At 40.5% G+C, this 27,789-nt stretch overlaps 1 protein-coding gene across 1 annotated transcript in view; it reads right to left on the reverse strand.

The window, feature by feature from the left end:
• Nucleotides 1–27,789, reverse strand: part of GALNT13 (polypeptide N-acetylgalactosaminyltransferase 13) — a 456,737-nt gene that overhangs the window by 347,795 nt on the left and 81,153 nt on the right. The window lies entirely within an intron of this gene.

Below are 27,789 nucleotides of genomic sequence, written 5' to 3' on the forward strand. Positions count from 1 at the left end.
ACGTGGGCAGACAGAACCGCAGAGTGGCAGCGGTGGGGTTGCAGCTCTGGGCTGGGTGGGGCTAGTCGGGGGCGCAGCCTTCTGCAGAGCCGGACAAAGTTTGGCTGTTGCTCTGCTCGCTGAAGCCCTGCGCAGCTTCCGTAGCCCAGCAGGGCACTGCCCGACCCCGCGCCGGGCTGAGGGGGGAATGTCTCTCACCGCCCCGGCTAACGGCGGGAGCCGCTGCCTGTCCGGCGCTCGTCAGCGCGTATCCGTGACTTGGGGCGCCTCCCGCCAAAGACGCGGGTGTTGTGAGGCAGCGTCTGACAGCCTCGCCCAGCTGCTGCCGGGGGGGTTGCTGCGATTGCTCAGCGAGACGCCGCCAAATCTCCCGCATAATTTCAGGAAAACTCCCCTCCCTGTGCGTGGCCGCCCGTACACGCATGTCTTGGAGCCGCTAACACGCGGGGTGAGCGCTCCCTGCAGCGGGGGAAGCACACACCCCGCGGCAAGAAAAAGGGGGTACGTGCCAGCCGGAGCCAGCCTTGAGCTACTCTTACCTCAGGCTGGATTCTAAATACTGTAGCCGCTCAAGCAAAAGACTTCGGGATCCTGTGGACAGGGGACAAAACAAACATAAGCGATTAGGTTGCAGTAAGATACAGAGAAATGCTGTTGTGTAAGTACTTAAATATCATTGTGTATGCTGAGGGCATGCCCTCGCCTTGAATACTACGTCTATCTCAGATAGAGATGACAAAGAAAAGGTCCTGGGGAAGACAAGGAAAGTTAGAAGATGCATGGAAGGGGAGACTCTTGAAAGAGAAGCGTGTCTGGCTTCTAGAAAAGACTAGAAGGTGACATTTCCAACATATGTACAATAATTGATAATATAGCAAAGGTCAGGTGGGCGCTCCTATTATCCATCTTGTGAAATAGAAAAATGAGATACACAATGAAATTATATGGTAACGTGAAATAAAATAACATGTAGAATTCACTGCCACAAATAATTTTGAAACAAATTCCTTGGTAGGGTTTATAAATAGGTACTCGTCTGCAGTCAGTCAAGTTAAGACTTAAAAAAAAATAGGACACCTAATGGACAGTCTACAGGATATTGACTTCCCTTTGCTTGGTGGTAGGAAGGAGCCCCACGTGGAAGCATGTTACTGCCATATCCACTGAGTAGGTTCACACCTCTCTCAAGAATCTTGTACTAGCTTATTTTACAGCTAGGATAACAGAAAACCAATTGAATGGTGATAAAATGACTCATGAATAATTTAACAGCATGACAAAAAAAACTAATCCTCTATACATCTAGCTAAATAATGAACAAAGGCTATTCATGAAAATTTTAGGGCTGTTATGTAATTTAAAAAACTAATTGTGCTGTTAAACAGTAATAGACTACTACTTACTTAGAGTTTTGGATGTTTTCTACATTTTCAAATATTGATTTCAATTACAAACACAGACTACAAAGTGTACAATTCTGTTTATGTAAAAAACAAAAGAAATAGTATTTTTCAATTCACCTCTTCCAGTATGGTAGAGCAATCTCTTTATCATGAAAGATGAATGTACAAATGTAGAATTATGTACCAAAAAAGCCACTGCATTCAAAAACAAACTTTAGAGCCTACAAGTCCAATTAGTCCTTGTTCAGCCAGTAACTCAGACAAACAAGTTTGTTTACATTTGCAGCAGATAATGCCTACTTCTTGTTTACAATGTCACCTGAAAGTAAGAACAGGCATTCACACAGCACTGTTGTAGCTGGCATCGCAAGATATGAATCTTTATCACATCGCCCTTGATGCTTCAACCACCTTTCCAGAGGACATGCATCCATGCTGATGATGCATTCTGCTCAATAACAATCCAAAGCAGTGTGGACCAACATGTTCATTTTCATCATCTGAGTCAAGAGCCACCAGCAGAAGGCTGATTTTCTTTTTTGGTGGTTTGGGTTCTGTAGTTTCCGCATCAGAGTGTTGTGCTCTTAAGACTTATGAAAGCAAGCTGCATACCTCATCCCTCTCTGATTTTGGAAGGCACTTCAGATTCTTATATCTTGAGTCCAGTTCTATAACCATCTTTAGAAATTTCACATCTGATCTTTGCATTTCGTCAAATTTGCAATGAAAATGTTCTTAAAATGAACAACAACATGTGCTGGGTCCTCATTCGAGACTGCTATAACATGAAATATATGGCAGAATGCAGGTAAAACAAAGCAGGAGACATACAATCCTGGAAGCACATCCTCTGGAACAATGGCAAAAGCATGAAGAGGCATATGAATCTTTAGCACATCTGGCATGTAAATATCTTGCGACACAAGCTACAACAGTGTCATGCAAATGCCTGTTCTCACTTTCAGGTGACTATCTCCTGTAAATGTAAACAAAACTTATTTCTGTCAGCAATTGGCTGAACAAGAAGTAGGACTGAGTGGACTTGTAGGCTCTAAAAGTTTTACATTGTTTTGTTTGAGTGCAGTTATGTAATCAAAAACTACATTTGTAAGTTGCACTTTCATGATAAAGAGATTTGCACTACAGTACTTGTATGAGGAATTGAAAAATACTATCATTTTACAATGCAAATATTTGTAAAATATAAAGTGAGCACTGTACACTTTGTAATTGAAATAGATATTTGAAAATGTAGAAAAATTCAAAATATATAATTTAAATTGGTATTCTATTGTTTAACAGTGTGATTAACTAAAAAATAATCACAATTAATGGTGTGAGTAAACTGCGATTAAATTTATTTATGAATTGATGGAAAAATAGTTTATACAATGTCTTCTTGTATCACACTTAATCACAAGAGAGATTTCATATGTTTAAGAAAATTTCAATGTGATTCAATGATACATTTTCAGTAAAATCTCACTTTTAAAAGAAAAAATCTCCTGCATTCAAATTGATAGCCTTGACTTCATAACTTAATAGCCATGTAGGGATCTCCCACAGAGAAAGTATATCTGACTTTCCTCAGGGGGTTGGGGAAAATAATTGTTATGGTACATTTTAACTAGAGAAACTCTTTTACTATTTCTTCACCCATTCAAGAAAAACCCCATTGAAATCCTATCCAAAACTTCTCCTTACCTGTAGTGTAAAATAAATATTACTAAGAGTAAAACCAAAAACTGGATGCTAGAATTCTGTAAATACAGAATGCATTTTCATGTATATAACTGGTGCATACAGTTGTTAAAAAGGAGTACATGAGTTTTTTCCAGTAAAAGGCTCACATCTTGCTGACATTACACATTTATTACTTCAGTACTCTTCTCAGTGAAGCTGTTTTTTACTTTATTGGAGTGTGTCTAAGGTATAGTTTTTCATTACCTGTGACTTGTCATTAATTTTAGAGTAGAAGTGATTTTCACTTAAAGTAGCTCTTAAAAACATGAAGGACATAAAATACGTAGACCAGCTAAGCTAAGAAAAGTCAGGGGAGGGTGGAAGGAAAGATTTACTTACGATTTTCCCAAGTGACATATCTACCCACTCAGACTGGAGAGAAAGTGAATTAGTAGTTCTCATTTTACTATAGAATAGCCAATCACTTCCTGGCTGATCTAGGGGACTTGTCATAGGATATGGAACTTTTTAACTTCTGTTTTCCCAGCGTGAATTTGGCTACATGAGTAGTGACCAAGTAACATTATTGTTGGACAACTGCATTCAGTCTCTTATGTGAAACGGTTTGCTGATCTCATCTACACTGCAGTCAAATTCTGAAGGACAGTCATTACTCCTGTATAGAGATACTTCATGCTGGGCTCACTGATCCTCAGAAGGATCATGCTGACGTGGCAGGGGGCACTGAGCAGTACAACAGCCACCTACTGATCTGGACCTTCAGAGTCCTACATTAGGCTGGGGAGTTCATGCAAATGAAATCTGCCTGATGCCCTGACTGATAGGCTGTCCATGGATCTTGTCCCTCTGTCTCCCACACACAATGACAATGTGGGTTACTATATGCATCTCTAAGGGCAAGAGAGGTGTGTCTGTGATGAAGTTCACTCAGACGCTTCCTCTGAAAGTGGCACTTGTGGGGTGGGTATGGGATGCTTTGCTACCCATTCTGCTTCCTTGGAAGAATAAGGTTTCCTATAGTCTTTGTGGATGACAGCTTCATTATGGAGTTGTTGCAGTCTTTGATGTCTTGGGGCAGGGAGGACATGTTACCTTTCCCTGTCCCCCTTTGTGATGGGGTCTGCTTACCCTGCACTAACCCAGACAGGGTTAAGCCCATGTTATTGACAGCAGAAGTCTTGCCTCCCTGGCAAGACTGGGCATGCGCCAAGTGCTCTAGTACTATAAAGGGAGAGAGACCAGCTCATTCTGGGCTGGAGGCTGCAGGGGAAGGACCTGCCTGGGAAGCTCCTGTGGAGGGCCAGCCACAGCCCTTGACCGCACTGGGAATCAAAGCAATCCATGGCGTGCCTGCACCCTGGCAACTGGAGGAACCCTTGGAGGTGATTGGCCCTACCAAACACAGAGGATCCAACATCTCATGGGAAACCTCAACATTCTCTCTGGTAGGAAGTAACCCAGGGAGGGTGATGGAGTGGTACCTCCCCCCTGGGGAAACTCAGTGTGTTTCAGTAGGACTCCCCAGCTGCATCAGTGGCAAGCCGTTATGCCACTGTTAGGGCCCTGGGTCAGGGCCCGGTGGAGTCGGATGGGCCTGGGGCTGCCACTCTCCATAAGGGACACCCCAATGCTATAGACTGCTAGGCCCTGCTGCCCCACATCAAAGGGCTGCTTTATAGACTCTGACCAATGGGCCACGCTGCCCTGACCCTAGGGATGTAGAACATCACACCCTTTAAGAGTGAACTGGATAGACCTGACTCTTCATCTTTGGATGTGGATAGTCTCCCTGTCCTTTCTCTGTCCCTCCACTGCTGATGGATGTATTTATTTATATTCTGAAACATTATAAAGAATTTTTTTTAAAACACTATCCTGGATTTTAGGACCTTTAGCATAAATTATAGAAGTGATCACCAAAAACTCCTAACACAGAAAATATCCAACCAAAGATTATATGCTTTCCAACACCTCTTTTTATGTGGTATCTCCATTATTGAAGATTTACAACCATGGTAGTCCATTCTGTACAATCCTCTGCTAATATCTTTGTGGATTAATAGTCCTTTTGATCATCCCAGGATACCATATCATCCATCCAAGATCTCTTTTTTCCTACCCTCTGCTCTTCTGCCACCAACTTTCCTTTCCAGTGGCCATAAACATGCATCACCCACTGAACCTCTTAAAACAGGGTTGGGCAAACTGCACCCTGTGGGCCACATGCGGCCCGCAGGACCATCCTGCCCGGCCCCTGAGCTCCTGGCCTGGGAGGCTCACCCCCAGCCTCTCCCCTGCTGTTCCCCCTCCCCTGCAGCCGGTGCAATATTCTGGGCATGAGTTCCTGAGGCAGCACAAACCCAGTCCCACACATATACCAGCTACTGTGATTGTTCTTCATACTGAGTTGAGGGCTAAGGAATGATGCCAGGAAATTCCACGGGTTATGGGCAAAACATCCTAAAAAAGTATATTAAAAACAATTTGGAAACCATGCATCTGAAGACTTGAATGTTAATCAGTAGGTGGGATTTTTAGGATCAAGATTGGGTGAAGCTTTATTTTTGTCCAAACCTTACAGACACAAAATCGATGGATAAAATGACAAGATGATAATGATTAGGAGAAACACAAACTTTGGACAAAATAAACAGATTAAAAAAGAAAAAATACAAGTGGAAAATAAAACAAGATGAAGACAGAAAAGCTTGCATGTACAGTACAGATGAGGCATTATAATTTAGCAAATGATCAAACTTAGTGAGTGAGAAAATAAAATCTTGAAAAATCAGTTAATTCAAGATACCATCACAAATGGAATTCTCAGCAGAAGGAGTAATTTCCTTTTGAGATAAATATATTTTTCAAGACAACCACTTACAGGAGCTACAACATAAGGAACTCACAGGCCACATACGTTAGAGCTTCCTTTCAAAAAGCAAAAATTTAGTGTCGGAGAAGAATTTTAAAAGCACTCTCCTCATGGCCAATAAAAAAAAATAGGAATTTGCATAAAATACTAATCACAAAAATTAAATAAGGGCTGAAATTTTGTTTGTGGAACTATTCTTCACAAAGTCTTACCATGAATTCAGTGATTTTTCCAACACAAAATGTCTCCTGAGGAAAAGTCTCAGTATAGATTGCATATAATGAAAAGAATTGCAAAACTATGTGAGACTGTGTTCAAATATGCTTTAGCATATACAGAGGCTGTTGAGGGCTGTTTGGCTACCAACATTTCTCAGTAAACAAATAGTAATGAGATCAGATTAAGTTATTCTGTTTTGAGATAAAAGCATATACTGTCTCCTCAAAATAAGACAAATTGCCTATGAGCATTAAAAATGAATGAACATTACAATTTTGCAGTAGAAAATTAGATTTTGAGATGCAGATACCAAGCAGCAGTTTCTGGAATCAGAACTGATCAACCAAAAAGAACATGGTCAGAATTAATTGGCTGCAGTGGGAGTCCAAGGACTGCAGATGAGAGAGAGGAAAATATTTACAAGGATGGTGCCCAACGAAAGAGAAAAATATTTGGACTAACAAAGATACGGGGCTAGATTTAGCTCTGGGATAGGTCTGTGGGTTCAGGATCTCCAGTGGTAGAAAATGTGGGGTGGCACAAAGTCCCCACAACATCCCCTATACAATGGAGCAGAGCCCCCAAATTTGGCAGCACTAGCTCAGGATAGGACATGCCCATTCATTCTCCTGTCAGGGTGAATTCCCAGAGGCAAAGCAGCCTCTGCTGGTTCTGGGAGGTGCCCTTTGCAGCATGAACGGAGTCTAAGGCCTAGTCTACACAGTTTTGGTACCACTTTAACTCCTGTTTAGAAACAGTTAAAATGGTACAACACCCTAGTGTGACACAGTAATACTGGTAGAAAAGTGCAATGTCTGACAGTGCAGGAAGCATTCAGATTTGGGAAAATACGCTACATTGATATAAGCACCTTTTTATAGTGCATTGTGGGGGGTGGGGGTGGTACTATTTTTATGTCTGTTTCTAAACAAACATAGTTAATATAGTACAAAAAATGTGGATAGGCCCTTTGGCTTGCAATATGGGAAAAGTTTTAAGGTAAGTAGATACTCCACAGTCCAAACAAGAGTGTTTGAATTGCTGTTAAAGAGACAACCATACTGCTGAGGCAGTACATTTTAGCAGATGATCCCAAAGTATTGTTTTGCCATGGTACCACATAAATGTTGGTGTTTGCCCGTCTCTGTTCTGTGATAGCTAAGGCAAAGCTACTGTGCCGTCATACAGAACAGATTTGGATGTTATTGGAAATTATTTAAGCTTATGTATTCCTGGTACACCTCTACCCTGATATAACATGAATTCTGATAGAACACGGTAAAGCAGTGCTCTGAGGGGTTGGGGGCTGCGCACTCTGGTGGATCAAAGCAAGTTTGATATAATAGTTTCACCTCCGTTCTTAAATTGCAAATGATGGTGGAATCTCCAGCTCCCTTGGAAGCCTATTCCAGTGCTTAACTAAACTTTTGTTTATGATAATTACCACGCAAAGATAAAGCTATTATGAGTTTCTTGCATTCACCATAGTTATTTGCCTTTTATGAATTAAAGTGATGAAGTTTATGCAGGACTGTACTGGGAAATGTATTAAAGCATTATATTTTAGCAATTATTAAATTCTTACTATTAAATACTATTGTTTGCTTTACTGGCAGAAGGTTTATCATTATGTAATTAGAAAGTGTTTAATTTTCATATGATTTATAAGAGTTAAACTGATAACTTAATAAGAAGTGTATTGTGGATGTATTGCCATTAAAGCAGCATGCTTGATATACTATTTACAGAGATCTTTTGCCAAAATAAATATATGATGCACAGACATTCAGACTCTGCAACAGATTGAAATCCTCTATCCTTAGGGTAAAAATCAATGCTATAGGGATCCAGGTGTGGGTTTCAGTTTTGGTTTTCCCTGGTCCCAGGCAGGAGTAGAATATCATGGGAATTACACAGGATGCAGCAGGAGAAGTCTGGTGTCGTGCTGTTGTAGTGTACGAATGATGTATGAACAGATGTAAAGAACCTATTCCTGGGACAGCACTGCAGTCTCCTTTTGGCCCTTTATGTAATAGTTTATAAGTTCCTTATGAAACCTCATTTCTCTGTTATGCCTGGAATAATCCAACATAAATATTTTGTCCTCGCACCTAAATCTTTTCTGTCTTAGAAAAATGCTTTTGATGTTTAACTTTAACTTAAATTTACTCAGGCACACTATTTTTCACATCCCTCTGCATCTTCAAAAAAATGAAGCTTCTCTTCTCCTTGCACTCAGATTGGTAAAGAATTTGCCCATTTTATTCATGTAATGTCTAAAGTCCCTCATCTGCTTGGCTACAATGGGTATTGTACCAATATAATTGAGAGTAAAATTTGCCATAGAAGTGTTTACACAGAGTACTTGACAAGCAGAAAGCCAAACTCTGCATAAATTTTCTTCGTTACAACCTCATTGAATACATCTTGTATATTTGCAAAAATTCTCATAATACACATTAACCAAGTATTTGGGACACTTCCTCTTTCTGTGCGCATTCTTGACAACATTTTGCTCATATGAATGTTTGTGTAAAGTGAGTAAAAGAAGATAAACACCACAGCAATGTTTTGTTTTGCACTTTTCATCCAGGTCTAGCTTTACAATAAGTTTTTACCTAAAGATAAGAGGATTTTATTAACTGAAGATGGCAAAGGTTGTGGAGAGAGACCTAGATGGAAGGTGTCTAGTAAAAGTCCAATTGGAGAATTGATGTGGCAGTTCTAACTATTTAAGAAAAAGTATATATCCAGATACTGTATTAGTAATAGATTCTCCTCTTAAGAATGTCAGTAGACATAAATCTTCCACCCTCTCATTGACTGACCATTAGGAAACAAAAGGTAACTAATTTCAAAAGTGTCTTTCTGAAACCTAACAGTCAGGGTGCCAATTTTGCATCTGCAACCATTCTAGATGTGTCTAATATTTATATAATTATCAGTAAAAACTGCACTGCCTTAAGGAAAATGCATGTATATGTAATGGTAACTCTTTATGAACTCATTGCATTGAATAGTAATGTAATTTGTTAAGCAATGCCATCTAAAGATTCTATTTTTGTTTAGACACAAATATGGGAGGAAATGTAGGTGGTTAGGTTTGGGTTAGCATGACACTAACATGACAGATAGGGCATAGAATTTTTGTGCTTTGAGAGTTTCATAAGTAATAAACTATGGCAGCTAAAATATAGGATAGATATTAGGTGAGGTAGGAGGGAAATGTGAAGCTCAGATAGCCAAAGCTATTTTAAAAAATTCTTTTAAGTACATCAGAAGCAGGCAGCGCTGTAAGAGAATTGGTGGATCCACGAGGAAATAAAGGGAGTAGTTTAGTAGGATAAGGACACTGTACAGAAGTTTGATTTCTCTGCATCAATCCTCACTACAGAGGATGTTGGAGAGATACCTATCCTTTTTAGTTACTAAAGACAAAGTAAATAGGTAAAATGGTATTGTCACTGTCACAAAGACTGAGGTGTCAGAAGAGTAGGCACTGGAACAAACTGATGAAATTAAAAGGGACAAGTTACCAGGAGCAGATGGCATTCAGCTAAGAGTTCTGAAGTAATTTTAAAGAAATAACTGAATGAATAGGTTAAACTACTATGAAAAATATGCATTCCTTCATTAAAAACAGCTATGTCACCTGAAGGTAAAAGTTGTATTTATCTTTTTAAAAGGCAGTAATGAGCAATCCTGGGAATTACAAATGAATGAGCCTAACTTCAGCACCAGGGTATCAGTAGAAATAGTGATTAAAAATAAGGTTATAAAACATCTAGATGATCAGGATCCGATAGGGACAAACCATCATGGTGTCTAACTGAAAACTGTGCTCGACAGTCTACTAGAACTTAAGTCAGCAAAATAGTGGATGAACAAGAACAGGTTGATATAACTTGGATTTTGAAAAAGCCTTTGACAAAATCCTGTGCAAGATGCTATTCAAGAAACAAAATAGGTACAATTTCTTATCTATTACAGAATTTTCTCAGAGAGAAAAGAGTGTAGGAACAAATGATAAATTTTCAACATAAAAAGAATTTAACCTTGGAATACCTTATGGTCTTGTACAAGGATCAGTGTCCAAGAGGAAAAGGTGAACAGAGAAGAGACTGAGGCCATGTCTACACTTACAGTTTTGCAGCGCTGGTAGTTACAGCTGTGTTCATACAGCTGTGTAGGGCCAGCGCTGCAGTGTGGCCACACTGACAGCTACCAGCGCTGCAGTGTGGCCACATTTGCAGCGCTGTTGGGAGTGGTGCATTGTGGGCAGCTATCCCAGCATTCAAGTGGCTGCAATGTGCTTTTCAAAAGAGGGGGGTGGGGTGGAATGTGACAGGGAGCGTGGAGGAGACAGACAGAATGGATTTTTGGAGTTGACACTTTCTCAGCTCCCTGCCTTGCAAGTTCTAAGGACTGGAAGATACACAGTGCCTACCTTCAATCATTTTAAAAGTTCTAACTCCCTTCCCCCACTCCTCTCTCATTCACTAAATGCAAATTATGTACTGCTAAATACCCGTCAGACCAGATAAGCAACTGCTCAACACGGACTTCCCCCTCCCCCTCTGCCATGTGAGAGTGCTGTTTCTCTCTTCAAGCAAACAGCTGTGAACATTCCAAAGTAATTCCCCTGCCTGCCTCCGCTCGCTCAGCAAACAGGAGCTGTGTTTGTTTTTTAAATAAGCAGTTTGGCTGAACTCCGAGCTCTCCCTTTCTTCCGGTTTGTTGTGGACAGGAATTCTGGGATACCTCCTTATACCCCGGAGGTCAATAAAAGCGCCGGTGGGCGTCCACACTTGCTGACCAGCGCTGGATCACCAGCGCTGGAATTCCTACACCCGAGGCTCGACTGGGTGTACAGCCAGCGCTGCAACCAGGGAGTTGCAGCGCTGGCCGTGCTTTGCAAGTGTGGACACATCCTAAGTTGCAGCGCTGTAACCCCCTCACCAGCACTGCAACTCTCTAGTGTAGCCATGGCCTAAATCTGCAGATGATACAAAACTGAGGTTAGTAAAGACCAGAGAGACTCACAGAAAAAAGGGATATAACAAAACAGAGCAATTTAGCAGCAGGATGGCAGATTAAATTCAGTTTTGACAAATGCATGTTTGAAAGAATAATCTGAACTACTTGTATACATTGATGAGGTATTACCTAAAACCACTCAGGAAAAAGACCTGTGGCTCACTGAAAACATCTGCTCAGTGGCCAGTTGTAGTGGGGAAAAAAGAGCAAAAGAGAATGTTGAAGATGTATAAAAAGTGAGACAGAAAATACTGAACTTAAAATTTCCAGTGATATAGCCGCACCTTGCCTCCTTTGGGGTCTTCGGACCTCATACAAGATGCAGTAAAAGTGGTCCAGGGACAAGCAGCATAAATAGCAAGAGGAATGGATAAACTCTCTCTGAAGCTACTGAAAAAGATTAGCACTATTTAGTTTAGAGAGGTAGAAGTAAAAATGGACATGATAGAGGCTTATAAATATCAAATGGTATAATGTTTGGCAGGTGACAGCTCCTGTTTACCCTTTTTTGAAATCAAGAGCAAAGGAACATCCAATGAATGGTAAGAGGCAAAAAGACCATGCAAAAGATTTGTATGAAACTTGAAACCCACTCTAAATTAGGGTCAAGCAGCAAACTCTGGCCGTGTTTTTGGGTTTAGGCCCCTTCTCTTCAAGAGTAATTTAAAATAACTGAACACTAAGGCATGGGAAGTCAAAAAAATACCTGGCTGCATTACCCATTTTCCAAATCCTAGATCATATTTCAAACAATGATGCCGCTAAGAATCTATTCCTTTGTTTAACAGTTAGCTATGCTCACCTCCAGTCACAAAGAAACTTTTGAGAGTGGAAGCCTTCTTTGATATGCAAATTAACTCAGTGTAAATTCCAGTGTACCCAAAACTCAGTAAAGATAATCTTGCCACTAGTCGAACAAGAGAATTTATTGTCTTCACCTAAAGATAAAGGAGATTGTTCAGCTTTTGAAGGGCTTCCTTTAACAATAAAAATGTAGCTTGCAAAAAGTATTGGTATCAAGCTTGCTAAACCATATTTAAAATGGGGGGGGGTGTTAGATTGTTGATGGTGTGAACAGTGTAAAGGAAGGAATTTACAAAAGGGATGTTGAGGATGCTTAATGTGTAAATAGAAGGTTTACCTTTCTACTTTCAGAAAGGTTGATACTTCCCAGACTGGTTGATGTACACCTGATGGACTTATTGGCTGCATGCTTAGGAACTTATTTGTTTACTTATCTCAGGTAAATGGGTATATGCTAGAAATAAGAAGTTAGCATATCAGAACAGCAGAATTTTTTAGCTTTGTATTCTTTCATAAAGGCTTATGAAGATTTTAAAATAGGGCACATGGAGCTAAATGCAGCCAGATGCAAGTAGGTGCACCAGCATTGCAGGCACTGTGTAGAATTCAGCAGTAGTTTGAGTGGCAAATTAATGTAGCTTTCACTAATTTGGCATTCTCTGGTCTGCAAAGCAAATATAACTTTTTCACTGATAGGGTCATGAAAAGCAACTAACAGGGAGGTGTAAAGTAGACCAAACCTCTTGTGCTGCATTGTGTTATTGATTTTTAAGTATAATGCCCTTTGATTCCAATGGAGAGTTCTGCTTAAAAAAAAAAGTTGACCCAATATATGTGCCCCCTACTTTAACTTATACTCAAACCATACCCAGGATACCAAATTCTGCTTGGATTCTGTGGGTGCAACAGTCCAGGGTTGAATTTGAGCCAACAGAATGCCAAGTAAATGCATATTCACAAGACTATTCACAACGACCCACTTACCATTGCCCTGGTACAAATTACACTGTTCCCTTTCTGTTACAGTGGGGACAGAGTTGTCCCCTTTACCCAGCCCAGCCACTTTTTCCAGCTACTCAGGTTCCAACATGTAAATAGAACATCTGAGATTAAGAGAATATCCTGGGCCACTGTTCTACAGGAGAGGGAGGTGAAATTGAGGATTGGGGGAAATCAAGTTTTATGACATGTCAGATGGGAAAACTGTCGAGCCAGAATGAATGCTGAGGCCACGGCTACACAATAACTTTCTGGAGATACACAATACAGATAAGTTTGATTAAGATAGGAGATTTACATGTGTAAGGTTTGGAAAACTGTTGTAGGTAGCCCTATAAACTGAGGGAATTTATGTATAGAACAATATCAGCAGATAATTTGATCAGCAGGCATAATTTAGATTAAGATATGGGCTGTGTGTCATACTGCAAAAGTGAACTATTATGGCAGTGAATGGGTGCAGACTACATTATGGCAATGTATTTTGGTAACGAGACAGAGTGGTTCAGCAAAGATGTTTGTGATTCTGACAGTGTTTTGCTGAATCATTCGTGAGGTCAAAATAGAGAATTTTCTCGAAAAATGAATCCATTACATTCCCCTCACATGTTTAACTACATGAAAATGAAGCTGAACAGAGAATAGTTCTTGATTTATTCAGTGACTACAGAGTCTGACAGACAGAAAAGCTGTCAATCTTATATTGCAGTATGCTGCAAGCAAGCCTCTAGCTATTGATGTTAAGTTTACATGTAAGAAAAATAGTGACACTTGCACCATTGTAATCTGAGTATTTATGAAAACTGCAATGCCTAGAAAACTAGCACTTAGCTGATTTGTTTTAATATTATATATAAGTACTTGTAGAGACAGTTGATTGGTGTATCACTAGATTTAAATGGAGAGATATAAGCATTTGGGGACTCTATAAAAATTCTCAGGAGAAGTGTAGTGGAATAATAAAGAGACAAATTTAATAATTTAAATGCTGTTTGCATGTGGCACAGACTAGTTAAGCCTCAGAGTCTCAACTGTGGAAATTGAATTGCATGGATGGGAAAGCAATTAGAGTAGTTAGTTGTTAACTTTTTATTACGGATGAAAGAAAGTGTTGACAGTCCAAGTACTAAATCAGAGGATGTCACATATTCCAGGCCAGGGAATATTGCAGAGATGAGGCAGTATAGGTTACGAGTTGCAGTAAGTATACATATGATTAAAAAAATCATTGCTGTAACTTATCAGTTCATTCCACTTGTTCAAACTTCAAGCTCTTGAATTTGATCTAATACAAGCAGTAAATTGCTTCATATCTCTTAATTTTTATTCTTATCATCTACAGTTGATATTCATTTTTAATCCATAGTGATAAAGTACTATGGCTAAAGTCACAAGAATTTTTAAAGTTCCTTTAATTTCAGTAATTTTTTTACCACCACAATAAGTAGTATTTTGGGAGGGTGGGGAGGAGAGACATTCCCTTAAATAACTCTTGCTGCTATTTTCTATCAGACCAGAAGAGAATTTTTATTTTGGGACCATCTCAAAATATTAAGTACAGACAGACATCCTGGAATTGCTCATTATCACCCATAATTTCAGCAGTCTCCCCACTGCTACCATTATGAAAATTGCTATAGGAGAAAACCAGAGTGGTGGTTGCAGTCTTAAGACCTAATCAAGTAATCACACCATTGTGTGTGGACCATTGCACCTGCACAGATCTCCACTGAACTTAGGTGGCTCCAAGCAGGTGAAAGGGCTCCCCTGTCTAGACCTGAGTATGGGAATAGGGCCTTAAATGGTTATTTAGATATATTTATCTGTGCACATTTAAAACCAAAACACTCAAAGGAAATTAATGTGGAAAAAAAATGTAATGCACAATCAAGGTAAGAATTGAAACAACGGGGGAAAAGAACCAAGACATTCTCAAAGCATCCAATCTGATCTTTAGTAGAGCTGGTCAGATGTTAAGTTAGTATTTGTTCATTGATTTTCAACAAAAAGGGATTTTTAAAATGGAAGCATTTTCAATTGTTACAAGATTTTATCAGCTCTAATATTTATTTTTACAAGTATATATAGAGTGCCCATCACTGTGCTCTCTTGTCCATTTGACATAGATTAGAATGCTATGATATCTTCAAAGTTTTTTGCAACCCTTTGATCAATTTTGCTAGGAGGATCCATTTGGCAGATGTTTATGGCACCCTTACTCTGTATATTGTCCCATTTTCTTCATAGCAACCTTAACTCTGTCTCCTGGAAGCTAGCTCGGATGCGTGGTATAAGGCCATCTCCATTCCCAGTGTGGAGAGTGGATGGATATCAAAATCTCTGTCCTACTCTATATCATTGTGGCTCAGAGAAGGCAATCTTTAGTTCATACATAGAGGCAGGTGGAGGTAAATGGGCATACTTATGATTAGTGAGGCAACAAGAAGAATGTGGAGGTTCATGGGATACAAGAAAGAAGAGAACAAAAGTTAAAGTTTGTGTGATCACCTTGGGTCAGGTCTCCAGCTTGTGTAAATCAGCATAGCTCCATTGACTTCAGTGGAACAGCAGCAATTACCACCAGCAGAGGATCAAGTTCCTTAATTTATAGTTTCACATCACATAAGTAACAAATACTATTTTGCACTTCTCTAAGTACTTTAAAACATTAATATATTAAGCTTCACACTGCCCTTGTGAGATAGTATTTCCCTATTATCCATATTTGGCAAATGAGGAAACTGCGGTAGAGAGGTTGAGTGTCTTGCTCGAGATCCCACAGGAAATCCTTGGCAGCACAAGGAATTGAACTCCGAACTTCCAAGCTTATGTTTTAGGCACAATAATAGCTTTTCCTCTGCTTTTTGCCTCTGACATTTGTGTTTAAATTGTCAGTCTTGACTATGTATTAAAATGGATTTCACTAAACTCCTCCTGTTTAATCCTATGATCAAATTTTGCTAAATCTAATCTGTGCACTATGTGTCATGGACGACTAAGTGCCTGAGACGTTTAAAGCCATAAAAGTCAGTCAGTTCTGAGTAATTCCTAAATAAATGTTAACGGATAGTTAAATGGTTAGTTTCTGGTTTCACTGTAAAAGTTTTGCAAATATTTTAAACACCCATCAATGAGACAAAAGAAAAAAAAGAGGCGGGGAAAGTAGTGATAGAAAGAATGGGGTGAGGAAAGAGTGTATGGAATTAGCAAAGTGAGAAAATGTTCAATATAAGGTGAGAGACAAATGGGAAGAGGAGAAAACAGGAGTGAGAGAGAATGAGAATAAAACTACAGTGGAGAGGAATCAGTATTGGAAGAAAGTGAAGACAGAAAAAGTGAGGAAAAATCTGACCTTCCTGAAACACCAGCCAAAATGACAGAGAGAGAGAGCGCGCGCGAGCTGTCTTCTGAAAAGATAATCAGGCATCAGGAAATGCAGTAGAAAAAAAATCAGGAAATCCCAAATCACCTGCCCTAGATAGGAAAACTGAAAATTAAAATTAAAGGGGTCAAGAAGAGAAGAAAAAATGGAAAAGGATTAAAAGGGAGTGCTGCTCTTTGATGTTGATAGGCAAGGAATCTCTCTCTTGCAGGAGTAACAATACCTTTGTACAAAAAAAAAAAAAAAATTGGGTAGTATTTCTTAACTCCCCCTAAATCTATAGCTAACCATTCTAGTACAAAACACAATAGACAGAGGCAGGAGAAGTTAATTCAGTGTGGCTGGGCAATGCTTAGAGGATCTCTACATCCTAGCTCATTAAAAAAATTAAGCTCTCCAGACAAGATGGGGTGCATAGAACCCCTGTTGACAGTAAACATCTTATTGGCTCATTGAGTGCAGCCCACTTTTTGTATAGAATCTCCAGAAAAAGCCAACTGTCTATTTCTGATTGCAACAGGCAGAGCTATTAAGTAGAGACAGTTTGGTCATAATTAAGAAAATCACTAGCTAGATTCAAAAGATAGGTTGAAGAATAGACAGTTTACACAGAATACAGTAGGTTTACAAGGCATGAATGACTCGGAAGCTATCAAATGAGAATAGTTCCTCTGACCACCTGAGAAGACCCTGGCAGAGGTCTCTGTATATGCTTTAATAGGTTTGCAGTTCAACCTTAGTAGTATATAGGAATTGGGTAGTATCCCTTTAAATAGCTGTAAGTCTTAGTGGTGCTCACTGTAGTCTGTTAGAAACCAGACAGAACTGTAGTATGTAGGTAGCTAGGCCTTGCATGTACACACTGTTGTTTGTACACACTGTTGTTTGAACTCAGACGGGCCCAGCTGGGTTCTTCATATTACTGTTATGTAAAGACACGACCGCTTTAAAATACTGCTTCTAACTTCCATTAAACAAACATTTGTCAGACAACTTACTAGATAATCTCAACATAACATGATAGTTCCCTCAATTACCAACCCTTTCATTTCCACACACAAAATATGGTGTAGAAGTTCTGCACATGTAGCTCCTCTGGTGGAATTCTGCCCTGTAGGAAGCCTAACTGGCAGACTCAATTTTCATTGGTTATCTAGTTTGAAGACCATCTCCACTCCACTTCCTGCAGAGTTACAAACATTCAGTATATTTAATTTGGCTTGAATTTTGTGATGCTTGTGAATGGCACCATAGAATATACATATAATTCTACGTTCATTGAAGATAGTGGGAGATTTTCCATTGTCTTCAGTGGAATTGGGATCAAGGTCAGTATTTCCTGGGTGGATATGCAGCACCAGGGCTGCAGCAGAGTTATTGCAACGTGTTACCACAAAATGCTAGTGGTATGGTGTACATAGTATTTCACAATACCTTGTATTGTATTTATGTTGACTTTTTTAGAACACCAAAAATAATTCATATACAAAATTTAGGGCTCAGTTGTGTGCCAGCCTTATGCACCCACACTGGTATGTAAGGGAGCATGAGCCACCCCCTTACACTGCTGCTTGGGCTACCTGCACATCACGAGGGGGTGGGGTTGGGTGAAGCAGGGGAAGGCATGGCTGTAAATGAAGAGCAGCCTTCTAAGAAGCCACTACCCCCACTCCTGTGCAGGTCTTGGCTGCACTAGGAAGATAAATATCTTCTACACCTCACTCCCCTCCAGAGCAAGGGGGAGCAGAGACCAAATTTGTGACAATTCCAGTTCAGTCTCTGCTCTGTTCCTGGGGTAGCACATCTCAGAATAGATTGTAAGGGGCCAATTCAGGCCTTGATGAGGAAAGCAAGGAGTGACAGCCACATCACATCAATGACATTCTCATATAGTTAACAAATGACTTGAACATATTGACAAACTAAAAGCACTGAATACGACAAGGGCTGAAACATCTGAAAAATGAAATCTAGGAAATGTTTCATATAGGAAAGGCACAAAGCCTGACTGCACTAAGGTTGAAGCAATTACTGAAGTGTCAGAGCCATATAACAAACAGAAACTACAAGGATTTCTAGGGATGGTGACAGCTCTTCTCTTTCATTCTGCAAAATGTTTTCGTAACTGTGCACTTGAGATAGCTATTACAGAAAGCTACAAAGCAGCATGCGAGAAGAAGAGACTCAAGCAATTGAGATGTTGAAAGCACTTTTTTCCACATAGATTTCAGAGCTGCAGTCAAGGTGACATTTGATGTTTCAAAGAATGGCAGAGGAACGGCAATCACACTACAATGTCTTTCCTGTCACGTACAGAACAGTAATTGACGTCTTATGGCTCTATTTAAAATGTGGCCAAAGGATGGCTCAGAGTTCTGCAACACAGTGTAATTTTTGGGGTTCCTCTCTATTTCAAGCCCACAGAATGCAATTAGTGTGCTCAGAGTACCATATCTTGAAGGCAAGCACGACAGGTACTTGCACCTCCAGAAGTTCTGCAGCCACTGCTCATCATCCCAAGCTTGCATTACAATGTGATCCCACAAGTCAAGGGGTATTTCTCTGGCTCAGATGTGGTACTCCATCCTTAGCAGCTGCTCCATGAAGCCCACCAACAACCTTGAATTGGTTCGATATATGTTCTACAGCAATCTGCCCTTCAGTAAATTGTTATGTTCTGTACAGCAATTCTTGCAGCTCTGCAAATACTGGAAGATCATGCTCTTGTTCTTGCAAGGCACATGATGATAATGTAGCGCTATGTGGGTTCTGTACTTCTGTCAAAGATTTTAGACAGCAACTAGTCCTGTGCTGGTTCACTGAATTTTCAAAATAGGAGTGAAAATTATGGGATGAGATGGTATTATAGGGTGGAGAAAACTGCACAATGGGAACTTGACCCTGCAGTCCCAGTCACCCCTGGGCTACTCATTTCTGTCCCATCATACCATGCAAAACATCTAAAGACAGTATGCTGGATGATGGTTAGTTGCACACTGGGATAACTACTCATGATGCACCTAACTATACATTGAAACAAGCACTTCTGGTGAATGTGTGCACCCCTGACACAAGGATCCAAATATGCACATGCACAGTGATATACTGACTGCGACAGCTTTATACCAATGTAACTTGCATCACCAAAAGTTTGTAGTGTAGGCACACCCTAAAATAGCAAGATTAAGTTCTCGCATGTCAGGAAATAGCACAATAAAGGTTGCTCTGCCCCTTTATACTAATATATTTCAGAACTGACTGTATTTACTATCGTTTTCTTTTCAACAAGAAACATGCCTTCCCTGGATGCAGTTCACAGAATGAGGGAATGTGTTATCAAGTTACATAGTCACTATGTTCCAGCAAATGTTCATTATTGCTCTATATTGTTATACTCGGGGTGTGATTTTCAAAATCACTCAGCATTGATCTAACACAGCTTCCACTGAAGTTACACATTTGAAAAGGCCACTCAATCCTCATAGTAGTATCTGATATAAGTGTGTGTGAATTTCATATCAGTGAAATTGCTTGTCTCTGGTACTTGGATATCCATCATCATAGTATCTGAGCACTCACAGTTTAATGTACTTGTCCTCAACTGTTCCCATCCAGTAAGTCAGGAAAGTACTATTATCCCCATTTTACAGACAGGGAGTTGAGACAGACATCAAGTGACTTGAATATTGAATGAACAAATGTATTAAAAATCTATCTGTTCATAAATTAAACAGGAAGGAGGACTATGTTCCCCAAATAAGTTACTTGCAATGATTTATTTGACCCACTTTAGCCAGCACATGGAGAGCTCTATAGCTCATACAGGAGCGAAAAAGATTGAAAGTCTAGAGCTCAATTCACTAGAGCTTAACAGTGTTTGTGAACTAGGTCATTCTATCAAATGTGGTTTTGGTAGACATCCTCCTCCCAAGGAATCTGAGCAACATGCTATTGTAGTCTCTCCCCAGTTTGGGGCTACATATTTCATATCTTCCCTCTGACTTTGCGCCTGAATCTACCTCTTTATATATAGCAGAGTAATGAACTACTTCCACTTAGCTCCAGGCTTGTTGATATCAAATGCATCTTTGAAGCAGAAAGACTGCACCCACCCACATTAAACAGAATAAAAAAAAGCTGCATTTTATGCAGTCCCCAAACCAAAATTATACGAAAGCTAACAAACATCTCCCTCATGATCCTGCTATATGAACACCTTCTTATCAGGTTTTCTTTTCCTTGTCACACCAGTGGGTTTAGGGGGAGACTACTTGGAGAATTCTCTTTTTCCTGTCCCATTTTCTCTTTGATTCTTCCACTACCATCTAGCATTTCCTATTCAACAACTCCTTCAACTCTTGGTCCAAGGTCCCTTCAGCTCCTTTCACTACCATAGGTTTGAAGCTCTTTAATACCTATGGCACAAATTCAGGCCTCAACCCTGATTCTCATTCTGATTTAGATAATCTCTGCACAACAAAAACAGAGCAAGAAGCAAAGTTTCAGGCTGGCCCCAGAGGAAATTTAAACCAGTCTCAGGGCTACTTCAATTTACACCTGGTTGCCTATAACCCAAAAAGGATGATTCCGAGTGCCTGGATAGCTGAAGTGCAGTAGTGCTTCTGCCACATCTCTTCCCCTGACCAGCCCCCTTCTACAAGGGGACTACAAGGAGGCATGGCAGAGAGCTATTATGTCAGTTCTATGCCATGTGGCAATGCTCCCCTATACCAGGGGATTTACCTTGGTGGCTGAATCCAGTTTTTATGCCACCAGAGCAGTATAAAGGAGTGGAGAACCTGACCACCAGTATATGCTGGTACTGTATTCACTTCAGCCAAGAAGTTTCCTTTGATTTGTGGGGCTCCTCTGGGTCTGGCTGAAATTATGCAATTGGAAAGCTCCCTTTTACACTTTTAACCAAAGCTTCCACAAGCTCAGTGCATTAGAAGTATCTAGAATTCCTGGCATCTAGACATTTTTTTTTTAAATCGACAACTGGTTACTGCAATTCTAGTTCATTAGTGCTCAGAATAACTATCCTGCACTATAGTAGATCTTTATTGAGCTGTATTAAAAATAGACAAAATATTTAGAATTAACTGAACCAATAAAGCAATGGTTTATTAGTACTAAATTCTACTAAACTGAATCAAATTAACTTAAAGGTTTTATGGACAGCCTAGTCTTGCCAAGTTTGTTTTTTAAATTTAGGAAAACATAAGCAAAGCGAGGCACTTAAAGTTGTATTTAGAAGTACAATTTATAAATGTAAACATATGTTATACATCACTGAACTAAGATTTTCCATTTATTGATCTAAATAAAGCAAAATATTTATTTTGGTAATGGGCTTTTCCACAAAACAAGACATTATATCAGAGATTGTGACTTATTCATAAGATCTGCTTTAATGTGATTACTCTCTGAAGGCTAGTGTGTCTGAGGTTTGGTTTTGCGCTTCTGAGCTATAGATGCAATTTTTCACTAATCAAGCAAGAAAACATAAGGGTCTGAAATGTCTTTTGAAGTCTTTTTTCCCCTCCTTCCCCATTATGCCTCAAGTACCAGCCTCAAACCACCAAACCCTCAGGGAATCATGCTAATGGCTATTAGAAGTAATTATTCTCTAGCCATTGGCAGCACCAATGAATTTCAGATCATTGGCCAGAGGACCTCCCTTTGAAAGTTATGAGAAGTGCTCCTGCCTAACAGACTGATGATGCTGTGATGCTCCTGGTTCCAGAAGTATGAGATCTGTGATGCTCCTGGTTCCAGAAGTATGAGACTAAGCACTGTCTTGAACATGTGACTACAGCACTGCAATGTGTTACTACTTTGTCAGAAGACAGGTATTCCCTATATTTAAAATGGGCTCGTGTCTTCCTAGCAAAAATGCCATAACCTGTGGTTAAAGGAATAGTTTTAAAGGACCCCCTCTTTACACACACACGGCTTAATAGGAGTTGAGAAAGAAAGCATTCTTCATGAATGACAAAATTCCTTGAGCCACCCTGGAAAGCCTGCTTCTCCATTTTTGTTTATGGAAAACCTAAACTCCACAGATTCTGGGGAGCTAGGCACATGGCATAAAGGCAGTGCCCTGTCCCAGCCACAGCTCTGCAGGAATGCAGTCATTGAGTGTGGAATCTAAGTCACAGGAACAACAGAACTGGTCAAAAATGGAGCTCCATCCTTAATTCTGAATTTTCTGGCTGTGCATTTTAACTAAGACCCATATGGGATGCTTTCATAATTTAATTTGTATAATTTAATATAATTATCATCCTTTATGAATGTGTGTTCTATTTCTGAGCAGTGAAGGACAAGTAAACTGCCAGGGACTGACAGGTCTGTAGAACTATATCTTCTACAAGTTATACATTAAGTCCTCAGGTGCACAAAATCTAGAACAAAAGAAACACCATTTAAAAAAGTTCTCTAGGTGTTTATCTAGTGTAACTAAAGCATTATCACTATTTTGAAACGCCCTCATGTTTATCAGAGGACAAAGTCTCTTCAGGTATTTGTTCTCACTACCAGAGAGATGAATATCTAATAAAATAATAAATTTTCTGCCACATCTTGCCTGAAATGGGGGTAGCGGCACTAGGGGAAGTTGATTTTGTGAAGTGAAATATGTTTTCATTCATCTCAGGTTTTTTAAGTTGGTTACCATTCCTGTGTTGTTGTTTTACAGAAAAAGTAAACACCCAACACATTTGAAGATGGAAAATGCCATTTTTCTGTGAAAAGCTGCCAGTTTTTCCACATAGAAGTTTCAGAATTTGGACCAGGGTAGGATTTTATCTTTTTGGCCATGAAAGTCCAGTTTCAGAAACTGCAAGTTTTCCCCCTTGATCAATACAGAAATCTTGCAAAAAAACTCATGAAAATCTCAGTTCTTGCACATCAGCAGCTCCTGAGGCAAAAATGGATAGCTTTGCACACAGCTCTCTTCATTCATTATTGGTCTCAGGCTTCATTCCACACACATACACACACACACACCCCTGACAGTTTCTGCTGCAGAGAAACCTTGGCTTGAACAAGCCTGTGGCAGACCAGACACCCCAGCACCCCTTTGTGGCAGGGGCAGGATGGGATGCTGGCACCTCACCACTCTCCAGTCCTTATGTTCACCTCCCTGCGGGCAGTCAATGACAGCCTCTTGGTCTTCCTCTCTACTATCACCCATCTGGCACGGTAGCATGACCTAGCAGTGGTGATCTCATAGACTCATAGACTAATAGGTCAGAAGGGACCAATCTGATCATCTAGTCTGACCTGTATAACCTCCCTTACAAGCAGGGTAGCACAGCCTAGCGGCCAGAATCCATATAAACTCCTTCACATTTCAGAGGTGAGGGGATAGGGGGACTCAGGCCTACCCTCTCTACCGAGCCCCCAACCCAGGGCCCTGGTAGTGACAAGCTCTACTTGCCCCTCGATCAGCAGGGATCCGCCCACAACACGCCAAGCTTCCCCACAGCTCTAACACTGTTTGTCTTTAAAGTTCCCGAGTCACTTCCTACCATAAATACCAGTTCATCTGGGGCTGGGGGTCCTCCAGTCTGTTTCTCCCCTGTGACATCCCCCGTTGGGGGAACCAAATAGTGCCTCAACTTGGCTAGCTCCTGGATCCTTACACACAGGCTCTCCCTCCTCAGAAGGAGGCAGCATGCATCCTTCTCCTCCAGTGGTCAGCCCAGACTGAGCTGATCTGCAGACTTTTATATCTGTTCTCCAGTTGGAGCATGCCCAGCAGAGCTTCCAGGGCGTGGCTTCCTCTGCTAGGAAGCAAGGGTTAACCCCTGCTGTACCAGTGCAGGGCCACTCTGCCCCATCACATAGCCAAAGAGACAGAATTGCCACTCACTTTTAGAGCTGTGCTACCTTTAACTCATTGCTGACAATTTGAGACAGTACTGGATAATTTTCTCCATATCATCAGACTAGTGAATAACAAACTTCTAATTTATAATTCAATTCCAAGATCTATGTCATTAAAATAGAAATTCAAAAGACTTCATTCTGTAACAGTATATGCTGCCTGCCTGTCTTTCGATAGAGCTGGAAATGTTTCTGTACTTTAGTGCTAAACATTTTAGTGACCCCAACCCACGCTACTATATCTTCTTAATTTTACTCTATATTTTTGCTATTTATGCTATTACATATGAGAATTATAGGTTTATTTGTATTTAGTTACTGTTATATTCTTTTAAATGGTTTGATTTCTGGATTCATGGGATAGTTGTCTCCATTCTTTTACCCTTTGTACTGAATATTAAAGTTGCATTAATGTTTTGACAGAAAGCTGAAAAGCAATGAAATGAACAGTTAAGATGCTGTACTAGACTCTGGTATGTCCCAACTGAAAGAATAAGGTTTCTTCCTGAATTTCATTTTAAAATATGAATCCACTTTTAATTATAGGAATGTACAAAAATAACTAGAAATCTCTTATCTTTGAGCCCTTGTAATTCAAAACAAACTATTCTCATTTTGAAGGACAATTTCAATCCCAAGGTCAATGTTATACTGGAAATAGAAACTGTTGGAAAAAACAGAAAATGCAGGTTGGTTTTTACTAGTGATGAGTGCCAAACAAAGAACACTTACTCAAGACAAGAGAATGTTAAACATGATCTAATTAAGCCTTGGAGCTCAATGTAAAGGTCTTAAGCTGCTGTAACTTCATTTTATTTACATGAAAAATTAAAGCAAATGGTAAGTGTGATAAGAAAGGTCAGATTCTTTAAAAAAATCTACTAAAGAAAATCAAAATGCTAAATAGATGAATTGACTGAAAGATTGTTCATTCTCTGGCTCCAACTCTGTCAGTACAATTACCCTCATTATTAGAATTTAGGTTACAACCTCATGTGTGTCTGTCTCTGTTCATGAATAAAAATCTCTCCATCTGAACCCCTCCTGCAAATAAATTCAACAGCTCCCCTTTTTCGTTCAGACGAACGGCATGTGTTTTATATATATATCACATACACACACAGAATAGAGACTGGGTTTAGGGGAGTGTAAACATTAATGCAGCTACAGATATTAAGCATGTGGAAAATATTGTTTACAAACAATTGCTCACTGAAGAACAGCACAAATCCTGCAGGTATGGTGCAGATGTAATACAAGATGACAAGCACTCCTAAGAGTGTTGGCATTCTATCAGCAGCAAAAAAGACAGACATTGCATTTCCTTACATGAAATTCTGATGCCTTTGTTACTATATCATAGGGTGGCTGATGTCAGTCACTATAGATCTAGGTGACTAACACAGAAGCCTTCTGGTAATTGTCTTGTTTTTGCCACAATGTTGTGGGAGGGGGGAAAAAATCAAACTATTTCATTGGTTTCAGATAAGAAAACAGAGGTAGAGGCGTGAGTTTCAGAAATGAGTGTAAATGAAGCTGTGATAATAGAATGAAAAACCTGGAAGGAGGGAGACATTTGAGTTAACAGGTGCTATAACAAGTGCTGCAGTGCAGGTAGGTAAACTACAGCATCTTTTATTTTGAGTTGCATGACCTCAAAATGCACACTGTTCTTTTGACCATGGCAACTGCTTGCACTCCACTGTATTCCCTAGTTATGTTCAGTGGCTACCCATTAATACTCCATTAAGCTGCACACCTGCAGTGGCTCAGACCAGTGCACTGGTACCATTAAACTTCTTTATAACCAGCAGACCTAGATCCAACTACACAAAAATCTATTTTCTTTGTCCTTTTGTTGGCTTTACCCTCTAAAGCAGCGGTTCTCAAATTGTAGCAACTTGAGGACCCGCATTTTGATTTAAAATTTTTCAGACCCTCCCCACCCCCCGGGCTCTTGCTCAGCCACAGGCACCGCCCCCACTCCAGAGAGATCAGAGTTGAACAGAACATTTCAGAAGGTTCCTTCACTAACATAGAATGAGAAAATGTTTAACAAAGTGAAATAATAGTATGAAAATTACAACATGATTTCTTCTCTATTTCCTAGGAAATGCAGTATATCCATTGTCCAGTGTGATACCACTTTGATGCACACTTCCTCATTTTAGAATTCAGTGAAGAATTTCCCCCATAGCTTTACTCACAAAATGTCACATACAGCTTGTCAGTTTAACAAGATGTGAACAAATCCCCAAGTGTGTGGTGATGGGGGGGTGGTATTTCCCCTTCCCAATAGTTGCCTATTAACACTGGCAAATTCTCCCCAATCCCACTTTAGGCAGGTGGAATGGACTCTGAAATTCTAGAACAAATGTACCAGACTTTTGGAATTGAATCAGTGCCGCCACCACCCATGTATAATATGTCATTGATAGAGTTCCCCCCCACCAGACACTGAACTACTGACCTCTGTCCCCATTATGAGAATGTTGTAGTTTGACAACTGGAGTAAACCAATCCAAAACTTGTTTGCTATTTTATTAGGGACATGCTGTTGTTCACTTGACATGATACTACCATCCATAAACCGACTCATTCAGTCTGAAAGTGTCAAGTGTACATAATTACTCCTGGGGGAATTCTGCACCAAACAATTTAAAATTTGGTGCCAAAATATTAAAAATTAAGCACAATATTTTAAAATTCTGCAAAATTCTACAAATTTTATTTGTCAATCAGTAAATGTGGCTCCAGCATGGCATTGGGGAGCACAGGTCACTGGCTGCATTGATATAGGAGATGACCCTGAAGCCCCTACCTCCCCCATATAGGGACTCGGCAGAGAGGCTGCACCTGACCCTGACAGTGCAAGGGCTGGGCCTGCACCGGAAACACCCCACAGCCCTGCCTCTGTGCCAGATGCACCAGTGTGGGTGGGCAGGCTCAGCCCAGCAGGATCCAAGTGTGGAGGAGCTTAATGTGGGTGGATCCAGGTGTGAGGTGAGAGGTTTCTGTAAGCACAATTTGGGTGCGGACGGGTCAGTGGGAGATCTAGATACACAAGGCTGGTTGGGGGCAGGGGTACAGGGGCAATGGGACTCTGCAGGGGATCTCGGTGAAGGTGGTTGGGGCTCAGGATGGGGGGGCCTGGGTGTGGGGAGTTGGCGCTTGGCAGGGGGTCTGGGTGCTGAGGGAGGCTCAGTGTGGGGGTGTGGGGCTAGATAGGGTGGGGGTCCAGGTGCAGCTGGTTGGGGGATCAGTGGGGTGAGGGGGTCTGGATGTGCAAGGCTCAGAGGGGTCCAAGCATAGGGGGGTAGGGCTTGTCAGGGTGAGGGTTCTATAGGTCTGCTTAACAGGGGAGCCCCAGCTGCTGCTGAGGGGATGCCACATACTGGGCTCCTGCTTTCCCTTTTCTTCTCCATTCCCCTCTCCCTGCCCTATTCCACTCACTTCTTTCCCCTCACCCCCTTCCC

Source organism: Gopherus evgoodei, chromosome 11, assembly GCF_007399415.2.
Source record: "Gopherus evgoodei ecotype Sinaloan lineage chromosome 11, rGopEvg1_v1.p, whole genome shotgun sequence".
NCBI classification, from domain to species: domain Eukaryota; kingdom Metazoa; phylum Chordata; order Testudines; family Testudinidae; genus Gopherus; species Gopherus evgoodei.